Source organism: Lissotriton helveticus, chromosome 9 (genome assembly GCF_964261635.1).
Source record: "Lissotriton helveticus chromosome 9, aLisHel1.1, whole genome shotgun sequence".
NCBI classification, from domain to species: domain Eukaryota; kingdom Metazoa; phylum Chordata; class Amphibia; order Caudata; family Salamandridae; genus Lissotriton; species Lissotriton helveticus.
The window spans coordinates 326,600,224-326,614,555 of NC_136070.1; the positions used below are offsets into that span (position 1 = coordinate 326,600,224).

The 14,332-nt window shown below is 44.9% G+C and overlaps 1 protein-coding gene across 2 annotated transcripts in view; it reads left to right on the plus strand.

The window, feature by feature from the left end:
- The window catches only part of SPATA7 (spermatogenesis associated 7), a 504,965-nt gene that overhangs the window by 180,600 nt on the left and 310,033 nt on the right, over positions 1 to 14,332 (plus strand). The window lies entirely within an intron of this gene.

Below are 14,332 nucleotides of genomic sequence, written 5' to 3' on the forward strand. Positions count from 1 at the left end.
CCAGGACTCTATCGGACCACAATCCTGTGTTATTGGCCCTTGTACTGCCGAACTATATCACACCCCCTTTTCACTGGAGATTTAATTCCAGCGCACTCACAGACGTGATTTACGCAGACACCATCCACAAAGCGATCAAAGAATACTTCCTCACAAACGAACCTATGGTAAAGGACCCGGGACTATTATGGGAAGCATTTAAGGCCACGGTACGGGGGGTATGCATGAGCACCACGATAGGTATTCTAAAAGATATCCGAAGACAAATTACACGTTGTGAGACACGCATGAGGGCAGTGGAATTAGCCTACGAATCCACCCAAGATATCGCCATTTTGGGTGAACTGAGAACACTACACTCAGAGCATCAGACATTCGTCGACGACGAAATTAAGTACTTAGATAAGAAACACTCAGCCAGATCGTATGGGGAGGGGGGCAGGCCAGGAAGTGTGCTGGCGGCCAAAATTTGCGATGGCAAAGGGCACACACCTGTCCTGCGTATTAAAACGGATGATGGTTCGCTCCACACACAAGCTACGGACATCTTAAAATGTTTTCTAGAAGGGTACGAGGAGCTATACAGGTCACGACCGATAGCATCAGGGGGAAGACACTTTTAGCTATCTAGAAAATGTGGCAATAGGCTGGCTCTCAGACGGACAGAGGGAACTGTTAGCATCGCCCATCACGGTAGAAGAAGTGACTGAAGTAATTGGATCTCTCCCAAATGGGAAAGCACCAGGCCCTGATGGGTACACTAATGAACTTTACAAACGATTTGTAGACATCCTTGCCCACACATGGTGGAAATGTATGGAGCAGCGTTCGAACAGTCAGAATTACCCCCAACATTGCGTGAAGCGGCAATAATAGCACTCCTCAAGCCTACTAAAGATCCGGAGGTGTGCGACTCCTACAGGCCGCTTTCACTTATTAACACAGACTCTAAAATACTAGCGAAGTTACTTGCCATGCGTCTGAAACCGCTAATGACGAGGCTGGTCCTACCAGATCAGGCAGGGTTTATCCCTACACGTTCCACTTCCCATAACACTAGATCGCTGTTCGCCCTTTCACATTATCTTCATCCATCGACAAGAGCAGTAGCGGTTATGCTAGATGCCGCTATGGCCTTTGACTCCATAGAATGGGAATATTTGATTACTATTCTACATAGAATGGGATTCCCCAAACGATTTGTACAGTGGGTATCACTCATATACACGAAACCGTGTGCCAGAGTACGCATAAATGGTTATGTGTCAGATTAATTTCCTATTCAGCGTGGCACCAGGCAGGGATGCCCGCTTTCACCGCTGTTATTCGCGTTAGCACTCGAACCCTTAGCCTGCATAATAAGACAGAATTACAAAGAATCGGCGCTTCAGTTCCCATCCAGACCCCTGCACATCTCTCTATACGCAGATGACATGCTGCTATATATCCGTGACCCCAACACACATTTAAATCCAATCTTGCGTGAATACATCAAATTTGGTGGCCACTCAGGATTGGCCATAAACTGGTCCAAGTCTTCCATCATACCCCTGACAGACATGACAACCCCTCAGGACACTGACTACCCTTTGGAGTGGCAGTCGGACCCTGTCAGGTATTTAGGTGTGTTGTACCATAGAGACCCCGAAGTGGTTATCAGATCAAACTATGGCACAGTCATAGTCAAACTGGAAGATAAGATAACACGCTGGATACAACTACCCCTATCGTTAGCGGATCGTATAGCGATCGTAAAGATGAACATACTGCCTAAGCTATTGTACCTCTTTAATAACATTCCTATTGAACCACCGGCAGCTGTGTTCCGTCGAATAAAGACACTTGTACTAAGACTTATATGGGCTGGTAAACAGGCACGTGTAGACCTTAGGACACTCACACTTCTGTATATTAGGGGAGGCTTCGGAGTGCCAGATTTTTTATTGTACTACTTATGCGCTCAAGCGCAATACGCCGCATATTGGTTTCACAAAGTACCTTATCTCACACACACTGCTATTGAGGAGGGAGATGCGTCACCAATACCATTGACATCGATCCTATCCCATACCCGACAGCCCCTACATGCACAGGACATTAACACAGTCGACACCACCTTTAAGGCTTGGAGAAAATTGGGACGATTAGCGCATAAGACACCATTGTACGCACCTGCGATGCCTTTACCTTTCCATCAAGCATTATCAGTCACAGGGGAAAAAGTAGGCATGTCACTACTGCAACAAGTAGGTATTGGAAAAATGGGTGACATGTTCCATGAGGGCTCCTTTGTTAACACAGAAGACCTGGAGTATATCCAAAATAAAACACCCATGTTTCAATTCGCGCACTATAGGCTGAAACGTGCAATGCAGGCCCACTACCCAACATTTCCCATTGAACCTGATAGCCTGAACACACTACAGCTGATCATTACCACACAGGATATGTCTCATCTGGTATCTAGACTGTACACCACAGCAATGGCTGAGATACTGTACACCGCTGACAGGGCCAAAGCAAGATGGGACGGGGTACTTGAGGAACCACTATCTGAAATTGAATGGCAACAAACATGTGCATTAACACAAATACTTACTCCGAATGGTAATTTAAGAATTATTCATTATACGTTTATCCATCAGGCATACTACACACCTTAGCGCATGTACAAATTTGGTCTACAGGACACCGACAGGTGTAAACGATGTAATGGAGAAAGGGCGGGGTTTGCACATCTGGCTTGGTACTGTCCTGCGGTGCATGAGTACTGGCTGGAAGTGGTCAATACGCTGTCAACTATGCTCGGGGTTGAGATAGAATGTACAATTCGCACTTGTCTGCTGGGTGTGATACAGCAACTCCGAGCTACACGGCGCAAATTTTGTGCAATAGCTAGCGCTGTTGTTGTCCAAGAGACAGATTGCACAATGCTGGCACAGTAAACAAGTGCCCAAAACATCCAGATGGCTGCTAGATATGGCCAGCTGTAGAGACAAACTACAGACCTACGAAGAAGAATTGCCTGCAAAAGTCAGGCCTAAGGGCTTTTGGTGCTTTCTTTCGGACTACTTGCTGACGCTGAATGCGGACGAGGAGGATTGAACCAGTTGTAAGAACTACTTTATGGGAGTTGAGAGTCATTTAGTCCCAAGAGTCTATAAACACCGTGATACAATTTTACATTACCACTGAACTAGGTTGCTTGTAAGAGTCTCATTTTTTAAGTTCAATTTTATTTCTTAAGGTATTTGAAGTTGACAATCTACAAAATGTTAAAACTCTAGACCTCATGATCTGCATTATAATGCCGGAATTAACATGGAAATGTTTAGTAATGATTGTACAATGAGTCCATATATTCTGTCTATTGCTTTGCAGCCGGCCCCAGGGTTGTAGGCACATGGCTGTGTATGATTAACGACTTGTAATAAAGGTCTTCCAAAAATTTAAAAAAAATTAAAATAAAAAAAAAACAAGGCACAAAGTATCACCCGCACAAAGGTTTATCAGATAAGATGTCATGTTATGTTAAGTATGCATGGAGCAATATAAATGGAAACCCTTCCCTCTTCTATCCCTCCACTATCCTACTCAATCCAAATAACTAACATGTCCACCACTCAAATTACTTTCATATTTCCATTTACTAATTCACCACTAGTCCTTTATGGTTCCAGAGTAACATGCTACTCGCCGAAAAAACGCTTCAACGCCTCGTATGGGGTGGTAATCGCCATATAAATGCAATTACAATGCAATACAATAATACAGCAGCTATCTGGGTCCGGAAAAAACAGCACTGCCTGACCACAAGGCAAGTTTATATAGGACAGTATTTAGACTTTCATTTTATAGCGGTGGGTTGGTTTCTCAGTTCAGTAGGATCCTTTACTCCTTCCTCTGCCTCATTTAGAGCCCGCCATGCATTTTATCAGTTTAGGAAGCCACCATGGATTTGCACTTTTATGGGAAGATGATGCTGCCCTTTATGACTCATCCTTCAGTTATTTAAAAATTGTATTACTGTTAACCGTGTTAGAAGGCTGCCAGAAATTGGACTGCACCATTCCAAGCTGTCAATATCTGCAACAGTTCTTTGCTCGGTTTTCCCTAAATCCATCTATCACAGTGCTCAAATGAACCCTGCTTTAGTAGAGGTAATCAGTACTCAATTTTTTTTAAAATGCCTGCCGGGAACATGGCTAACAGCCGACAAGCTATAAATGCAACTTTCTCTTTCTTTTTTCAAATAAACAAGGCAGCGTTATTGTATTATAATCAATGTGACTGGAATAAAAGGCATTCACTGAGAGAAAAAATCAGACAAATTGAACCTCGAAATAATGCGCGTAAAGGAGAAAATCTAAAGTCAATAGAAGGCCCAGTCAGTAATCTGAACAGAGAGCGGGCCTGTGACCAAGCAGGCGTCCAGCTCTAAGAACGAAACCATAAACCTTTTTTCAGGGCTCAAGTCCTAAATGAGTGGTGCGCGTGAGGGGGCCACAGCGAGCGATCTGTTTTCAATTATCGCGCCCATGTCTGGGCACGATAATTCAAAACAGATGCCACCCGTGCGGGTAACCGCAAGCATTAGGCCGTGGGCGGAGCAAAGGCGGGACATGCACCCGCCTTTGCCCAATTATGTGCTGTCTTTCCTAAAAAGACGCGCGCAAAGGCCAATAGTCTGTGACACAAATCTGTTCACACGCACAAGCGTGTGGTCAGATTTTTGAAGCCCCTTACAAAAAGTCTCGCAGGGCAGCGCATGCGCGCTGGCTCAGGTGAGACCTAAAAAGCACCTGCTAGCAGGTTTTAGACAAGTACACAACTAGTAGTAACATCATTTATGGATGACATGCGGAGACTGTAGACCAGGGAACTTGTTGAAGGTGTATCCTTCTGGTCCTCTCCCCTGCATCGCATACCAATGGTCACCCACTTCTGATTTCTAGACTGGAAACTATATTGCCATAAGGTGACTGACCAACTAGTGACCAGTGACTGCTGCCGTCAGGCTTGAGCCAAAAAACAGAAAAGCCAGTAAATATGTTATCCCAAAAAAGACTGGGGGTGTCAGGCCAATTTTGGACCTAAATCTGCTCCTCCTGTTACAGACCTTTCCCAGAATTTCATGTGTAGATTTGAATGAACTGAGATCATGCTTCTGGGAGAAGCCCCCCTCCTATGGACATCGAATTGGTGGCCAACGGATCTGGGCCCTCTCCCTTCCCTTAAACGTACAGTTAAAAACCTGGGGATTCGTCTTGACCACAATCTCAGTCTGAAAGAACATGTTAATCAAACAGCAGGCTCCTGCTTCCATGTTATTAGTATGCTGCGTAGAGTTTTCCCTCTTCTCCCTGACTCTGCTCGGAAAACCATAGTCCAGGAAATGGTCCTGAGCCGCCTGGACTACTGTAATGGTCTGCTGATCTCGGCAAATGATGCCCTGCTAAGCAGACTGCGTGTGGTGCAGAACACGGCGGCTCGGCTGGATCTCAATGTTCCACCTCGGACCCCTTCACTACTCCTTCTTACGGAACTTCATTGGCTCCCTATCCGCCAAAGGATTAAGTTTAAAACGTGCTGTATCATTTACAAGCCACTGTTCAATCTAGGTCCCTCCTATATCGCTGAAACATTCCTGCCTTACATTCCTCCCAGATCCCTACGTTCAGGTGCCAAGCACCTTCTGGTGGTACCACGAATAAAAAGGGCCAGACTAGGTGGAAGAGCTCTCTCTTATTGCGGCCCGCTCCTATGGAATGAACTTCCGCTTCACTTAAGACAGTGCTCCGAACACTTGCAGTTCAGGAAAATGCTCAAAACTTTTCTCTTCTGTCATTGCTGATACTGCTGAATGCATTGCTATCTTTCTACAGTCCTGCTGAAGCCCAGAGATACCCCATTCGGGGGTCGATTCTAGCGCTATATAAACAAATACAAATGCAAATTGTTTAGCATCATCTTGTGAAAAACTGGACTAAGTTTTGTGAGTTGCAATCCAAAAAGATCACAATTCCTGGCCAATTGTTGACGTATTTTCATAAGTAGCCTTAAAGATAGCTATTCCAATGGAACTCCCGTTGGTGCCTGATGGCTAGAGCAACATTTGCAGTTGGCAACACTCAGGACAGTTGGGAAGTGACCTGCTGGGGCCCTGAGACCGTTGTATCGCCCAAAGCCTTTATATTTTGAAAGACTCTGGAGGGTAGGAATAGAACTACATCACCATAGTTTAAAAAAATACATATTTGTAGTTTTGTAAATTTAGAATTTTTTATTAACCCTTTGATGCTCTATGGGTGGGAGGACCTAGCTGATGTATACCATTTCCAACCTGTGATTGTTTAAATGCTGATGTCAGAACCTCTCCAGAGGGCTACAAGGCAGGGAGGAGCTACAGCGACCAACCGGGGGGGTTGAGGTCTTTTACTTCTGATGTCTCTAGCCTGACCTAATATAGCACTTGACTCTCAGTAGTAGCGTGAGTCACGCAGTCCAAGGATCCCTCGGGTGGAGGTGGATACAGGGGGGAGAATACAGGCTCAGAACTCAACATATGCGCAGTAGAATCAATACATTTTTGCCCAGCCAAATACTCACTTTTATGATAAAAGAAGTATTGTATTTTTACCGTTATCAGCACAAAGAGAAATAGGACATTCACAAACAACTAATGTTGGGACTTTAGTGTTTTGTAGGCAGTTCCCTGTGCCCCACTCCCTCCTTGCACTAGCTATAGCAGTTATTCCCAGTTTACCATAGGCACTCAGCCACAATTAGAGGTAATCTCCACTGTCCTGATTGAATCTGAACTACCTGCTGCTAAGTGGGGGAAAATTGTTTTAGCTCCACTATCCTGAATGAATCTGAAGTAATTTTTACTAAGCAGGTAAAAATTGTTTCAGCTCCACTATCCGGAATGAATCTGAAGTACTTGCTGCAAAGTGGGAGGAACATTGTTTTTAAAAATATACTGTTTTAAATACTTGCTATTTTGCACTGTTGCGTTGTTGCGGCTCTGATGAGGTAGCGGTAAGAGGATGGGGCACTGGGACCAAAGAGGTGCCATTTTGCTTGGCAGCACTCTAGTGTACCAGGTTCCCACAGATTAAGCACCTATATAATGATGGCCCCAGCACAGATGCACAGCGGAGGCGTGCCTTAAGCCCGCCAGTGCCCGTCCGCGTCCCGATCGTGGTCAGCGCCAGCCTTAATGCTGGTTGCATACCAGAGGTAAGACCCTATATCACCTACACTTCTGCTGAGTTACATGACATAAGAACCATTATTAGGAACTTTTGTAACCCTGTATTACTGAACTGCGAGGGCCCTGTTAATTGCCTCTTTTGCAAACTTCCCCGTCACCCTTTAAATTTAGGAGTTCGGGAGAGGATGGGCATCTATAACCTGATTGATGATGAGCAAATAGATACCCTGTTTATGGCCAAAACCTTTCTAAGTGAAGATTCTTGCCAGACTTGCAATTGGCCCTCCCTCCAAACTATGCGTGTTTACACTTAGAGAGCACATGCGGGGTGGTAGGGTAACCATAGCATTTAGAAAGACACTGAAATGCTCCACTTTCCAAGTCAAAGAACTGGTAGGTGCAAAAGCCCTAAGTTTTTGCATTTCACCCTCCTCCCACTGCTTTGTGAGGGTCTTGCTTTATAAACTCCAGGTTATGCGTGAGACTTTACTAACTCCATCGCTCACGCACTCACACATAAAAAAATGAATATGCAAGCTTTACAATCCTGGACGATTTCAACACTCAGATGGACATCCCTTCTGATAGCTTAGTTCTGAATCCGTCTGATACGCTTGTGGCTGTTGATTTATCTATGACATCTGCGCAATATTTTCCAATACCTCAATAGCTCTTCCAAGCCCCAGGGAGGTCAAATGATCAGGCCATTTACTAGTACCTTTCTCCTGGCCCTGGTCCTCTCCCAAGAGTAAGACAAGAGTGGGTCCATCCCCTGGGAACTGAGACTAGAACAAGGTTGATAAATCCTTGTTGAAGGAGATATTGGCATCTACTTAACCTGCAATAACCAGTAACATTGTGTCAGAAAAGGTGACGGTGAACAATTGGCTTATAGAGGCCACTAACACGGTTGCCACCGCTTAAGGACTATAAGACACCGACCCTCTGCCCGCTGGCTCAGTAACAAATTATCAGGAGAAAGAGAGTACTGTAAGAAATTAGAACATCAATGGAAAAAACACTATTCTGAAATAGACAAAACCCAGGGTAAAGCTGCCTTGAGCACTTACCATAATAATCGGAAGCTTGCAAGATTCTTAGTTGCAACTTGGGTAGTGAAGCGAACAATAACGCAAAATACATTTTCAAAATTGTGTCTGATTTTACGGATCCAAAAGTAATTGCACCCCCGCTTGAGACAAATGCATCCTTATGCACAAGGCTGAGGGCCTTATTATGACTTTCTTGGTGTGGCAGCTCCCTGTTGCCACCCCGGCAAAGCCATAGGAATCCAGGTCGGGCGGTCCTGCGGTGACTGGCCCACGGTGGTGCAGTGCTAGGGCTCATATGCAACCCTTAGCAGGGCACCAAAATGGGAACGCCATTGCACGTTCCTGTGGGGCATGGGTGCGGGAACTGGGGGTGCATGCAGACAGGGGGGCACACAATGTGCCCCCCGCATGCCTCCCCTGGTGCAGAGGCACCAGGGGGGCCTTTGTTGCCTCACGGCCACACTTTTATGGCGTGCTCACCGCCATGAAAACTGTGGTGGTGGGGAAACTCCTAATATCCTTGTCGGTGCCACAGCAGCACTGCCAGTATGTTAGGGGACTCCGACTCCTGCAAGACCACAAGTGATAGCAGATCTCTGGCGGCAGCAGCAGTCCCATGGCAGCCTGACTGCCCAACTTGTTATTGGGCGGTTGGACCACTTGTGCGGCGATAGCCCCCCTCACCCCCCCCACCTCCCGCCACCATGGGTTTGGCAGTCCATTGCCAAACTCAAAATAAGGCCCAAGTATGTTCTCCAGGGAAAAATCTTTTAAAATACAGGGCGATCTTTTAAATACAAAGGGCAGTGAGCCAACAGGTGATGCTCTAAATCAAATAATGTCCCCTGCTCAGGGTTAACTGTTGCAGATCCACTCTTATACTGTAGAAGAATTGAATATTTTTTTTATAAATGCAAATCTGGCTTGATACGACACCCCATGAGATCCTGTTACAATGCTTTGGCATTATTGGAGCTGAGGGGACTGCCCTAGCCTGGCTGGGTTCCTTTTCTGGACCAGAATAAACAGCCTTGTGGCTTAAGTCGTTTTTCTCTGAAGTGAAGATTCTTAAGTGTGGAGTCCCTCAGGGCTCGGCCCTGAGCCGCACACTTTTTAATAATTAATATTTATGCCGCTAGCATAACTAATGTATCATTTGATGTGTAAATGGTTTCTTATGCAGTCTGCCACTCAGCTTCTGAGGACTTATGACAACAAGGCGTTGGAAGCAAAGTCCACATTTGCAGCTTGCATGGTAGCAGTGATGGGGTGGCTTAAACCCAACTGTGTATTATGTAACCCACAGAAAACTGAGGTTTTGTTGTTTGGTGCCAAGCCCATGCCCAGATGGTCAGGGGACTGACCAATTAGTTGCACCCCCCCACGCCCACGGAGATTCTAGGTGCCTAGGAGTGTACGTTGATGCACATCTATCTTTCAAATTTCAGATCTCAGCAGTGGTTAAAACCTCTTGCTGGTTACTCAGGATGTTAAAAAACATATATTAACTGCTTGCCCAGGCATTGATCCTCTCCAGACTGGACTACACTAACATTTTTTACATTTGGCTTCAGAACTACTTAAAAAAGCAACGGCAAATGATGCAGAATAAAATAATTAATTTTTTTATTAAACTTCCCAAACATGCCTCGATTCTCAATACTGTAACCAATTGCAATGGCTACCAGTGAAACAAGCATTGGCGTAGCCAATAGGTCTCGCTTTTGGGACCTTATAAGTATTTAGTTATGCAGCACAATATCCTTGGTGCAACAACTGTTGCACGGCTAAGCACTAATGAGGTCCCAAAGGCGAGACCTATTGGCTACGCCAATGCTTGTTCTGAAACCAAAAAGAAAATTTCATAGCTCAACGATTTGCAGCTTGTCAATGGGGTTATATTCTCTTGTTTGGTGAATCTAAACCAAATTAAAAAGAGTGGACCTGACTCACAAAGGCGCCGCTGTCAGTCAGTCTTGTATTAGCCATGGGTTCAGGAGTAAACTAGAAGAAATACATAAGTAACTCCAATCTAGTTACAACGCTAGGATCCAGGGACCCTCTTGGATATAGTAATTGTTGCCCTTAAAGTTCGTACTGCAGAGTTGCGACTCTAGCTATCCCGAGTATTACCTAATCCTTAAAGGAAGTCATATTATGCTCCATCTGTTGTTCCGTCCACCTCCAAACTCCCTCCTTGTTGCCTGCCCCACACAAAAAAGAGAAACACATTTTGTACATTATTGAGTGAGTCATTCCGGAAGCAGGTCTTGAACTCATGATTCCGGAGGCCGCCCCTGTGCTTTAACCTTTGCAGCTCACTTCCTTTCGCGATGCCCTAATGTACTCGTGGAAACAATGAGGCCCAGGTCAACAAAAGGAAGTTTATAGAGCGATAGAGTCACATTATGAGCATTCATTAAACCTTTGAACAGTGCGATTAAAATGAGCAGTTTAGTGTAAATCTTTAAAGGAAGCTTTGCACAACTAAAATTTTACTCTGTTATTGTGCCAAACGATTAAAACGCATATCTGTACAAAATACATAACATTTGGAACATATTTGTAAATATCCATGTAATCTCACCTGCCACTCATTCAAACAATGAGGAACACAATATATATGCTACACGAGCTCATTGGTGACGTCACAAAAAGTGAGCTGATACAACATTAGACCTTGATGCTGTCGCGGGAGATCACATTTTGTGACTATTGAAAGATCATTCACTGAGGATTTCTTAAACCCCCTCATAATCAGTGTACTATAATAGTTCAAATACTGTCCGCAAAAATGAAACTGACGGAAACAGAGAGGGAGGGGGGAGTGCGAGCAGAGGAGCCTGAATAAAGCTGACGAGAAGGGAGGGGGTAGTGCAGAGGAGCATTAAGGAAGCAGATGAGAAGGGAGGGGGAAGTGCAGAGGAGCATGAAGGAGCTGTCAAGAAAGGAGGGGGGAGTGCAGAGGAGCATGAAGGAAGCTGACGAGAAGGGAGGGGGGAGTGAAGAGTAGCATGAAGGAAGCTGATGAGAAGGGAGGGGGAATGCGAGCAGAGGAGCCATTACAGAAACCCAGATACCAGCTGTGCATGTGCACACCCTCTTGAACGCAAGCAAGCTGGAGGCCAGCAGCCTGTGGTGTGGGTAGCACTTTGAAAACCCACTTACTAAAAGTCTTGCCAGATCGCGCATGCGCTGGGTCAGGCGAGACCTAAAAAATGATCATTTTTAAAGTGCTGACTGTGGCTCATTCAACCTTTTATAAGGCTGGTCCTAAATTCCTGTCCAACAGGATTTTCGAATACTGTCCAAAAAGACTTTGCGTTCAGTCAGCCCGATTACTGGCTATTCTTTACACTAAACAGAAGAAGTTGGGCGGTTCCACCTGCCCTTTTTTGGCAGCCGGGTACTAGAACAATCTCCCTCTTCTACTTAGATGTATCCCAGAGAAAAACATATTTCAAAAGCAACTGAAAACATACTTGTTCAAACTGTAGGGTGGTTGATATTCTCCTTTTTTGGCCATCTGCCTTAGCGCCAGGACACTCCTAGTAGCTGCGTGCTTTAGTAATTCATTCATTTAGTTATTCATTCATTTATTCATAGGCAACATCCAGGTTAAGCCCCACTAGTAGACCGAGTCTCAAGAGTCCACTCTGAGTCCGTATCAAAGTCAAAAGTGTTCCAGCGCTATCTAGCAAGCAAGTTCCCCCTGGGCAGACTGGTCCAACTTCAGTCTTACTCGCACCTATAAAATCAAAGCGTCCGGAGTTCCTGAGTGCTTCCCATTGCAGGCACCGAAGTGACAGCGGATGATTAAGGTCAGTCCATTGCATGCAGCCCAGGTGGGCTGATTTCAGCGATCCTTAAATTCCTCACATGCAGTAGCGCTCCCCCAGCATCCGGAGGTTTCTCACGGGTACATCTTTCCACCCCTCTCTTGATGGCAGAAGGTGATGCGAAGTTTCTTATGCTGGTCCTGCTTTCTAATGTAGGTGCCTGTGGCAATCCCACAACAGGCTCACTCCCCCGGTGGCACACCCGGTCAGGTCACAATTCTTGCTAGTTCCAATGACCCCTTCTGGCATACGGGGTCACCATACCTCTGCTGTACATGGGCAAGATGCATATGCCATAACTGTGACACCTCCTGGCATACGGGGTTGTCTGTTCTTCACCGCGCAGGGGCTGCTGCTGACTCCACATGGCAGTCCCTCCACTGTGGCCATTCTTGGCCCTTCTTGTCATGCAAGGTCGCCGAGTCTAGCTGTACACTGGCTCTGGCACAATCAATACAGCGATATACACAGCTCACTTCACGATTGCCCTCCCATTGCATTCGGAGGGCAGGGGTACATATCCATTACCATGCAGAGGACTTCTCCGTCCCAACAGCTGAGTATTATGATTTTTAAATTGATTTCACACTTTAAAGAACTATGACTCTTCTTGAAAGCATTTCTGCACATAGATTTTTTTCTACATGGTTTTGGCTAACAGCACATTTCATGTGTGGGTGCCTCCTACAAATGTCCAATTTATTTTAAAGTTATTTTATAGCAATGCTTTAAAACATTGCTAAAAGAAAATGCTTTTGGACTATTATTGGACCCGGTCATTGAATTCAATGTTGATTCCAGGCTTGCATATGCCAATTCCAAATATGGGGATTTCAAAACAACTGGGTGTAGAAGGCACAGGTTGCAGTCTGGTTGACAACTGGCTTAAGATTCAACTAGATCTATAAGTCTGGGAACAAACACCACTGGCAGTGCGTAAATAGCCAGATTTACTCCAAATGTTTGTGAATCGTTCTGCCTTCCCGCTACTGCTCCTGGTATTATGGGGACAAAAGTGCTGCCCTACTACCAACTGAGTACTGAGATTCACCAATGGGTCCTTTGTGCAACCTTTTAACTTTGCACCATGGTCAACTACATAATTTTCAGCGGTGGAGCAAGCACTGGGATTTCTTTTCTTTGTAGGTGGAACCTTCCTTCCATAAATCCCACCAAATCTTTCTTGTACACTTAAAAGCTGCCTTCCCTTTACCATCCTACAGAGATGTGTTAATGTAACTGCACAGCACATTAATGTGTTTCATTAATGTCTACAACTTAATAAGTTGTCACCTATAGCTTTTGTAACTTGTGTTTTGAATAAAGTCAGCATTTGTATGATAAATGGTGTCTTGTTGACTACATAGGTGACCTGTAGGAAAGGGCAGACTCTACTCCTATGCCTTATGAAATATACGAACATAGCATATGAAGAAGTTAGTCTAAACTGGGGTTGGGAGGGACAGCACCAGTGGTTCTGATAAGTAGGACTACATGCCCTTCCACTTGGTATGAAGATTCATTGCTCCACAAAACCGGTAGATTGCTGCCATACAAGGGCTTAGAGGAGAAACTTGGTCTAGCATGCCAGCAGTGTTCATTGAAACATTTAAAGATGGAGCCAAGAGATAGTGATATTTTCCCCATTATCCTAATGTGTTCTCCACTTGCCACAGGTTAGAGTAAGCAATGACTGTGAATAGTGTCCAGGCTCCTGGATTGTGAGATCGGTTCCAAGGAGCCAGAGTACCACTTCAGCATTTTCTTCCTTCCACCATGGAACTGCAGTCCCCCCTCAACACCTCCCATTCCCCAAACTCAAAGCCCTCTCTGCCTTCCACCAAGAACGTTATTTTACAAATCTTTCAGCTCAAACCCACTTTGGGCCTGATTCACAAAGGTGAACTTACACTTTTATGTACGTTTACGATTGCTATTCACAAAGGGATTTATAAGTAGTATCTTTACAAGTTTTGAGTCCCCGCACATAAAAAGACCTATGTTTTTATGTTCGAAGACTCCACACTCATAAAGGTACTACTTTTAAATCCCTTTGTGAATAGCAGACAATCGTAAACATACATGAATGTGTAAATGTACCTTTTTGAATCAGCCCCTGTGTACTTTGTTGGTGTAACCGTGTCGACTTTTGTAAGAGAAAAACACCCATTGTACCACTTGAACTTGTTCTTGATTTACATATATCAATATGTTTGATGAATTTC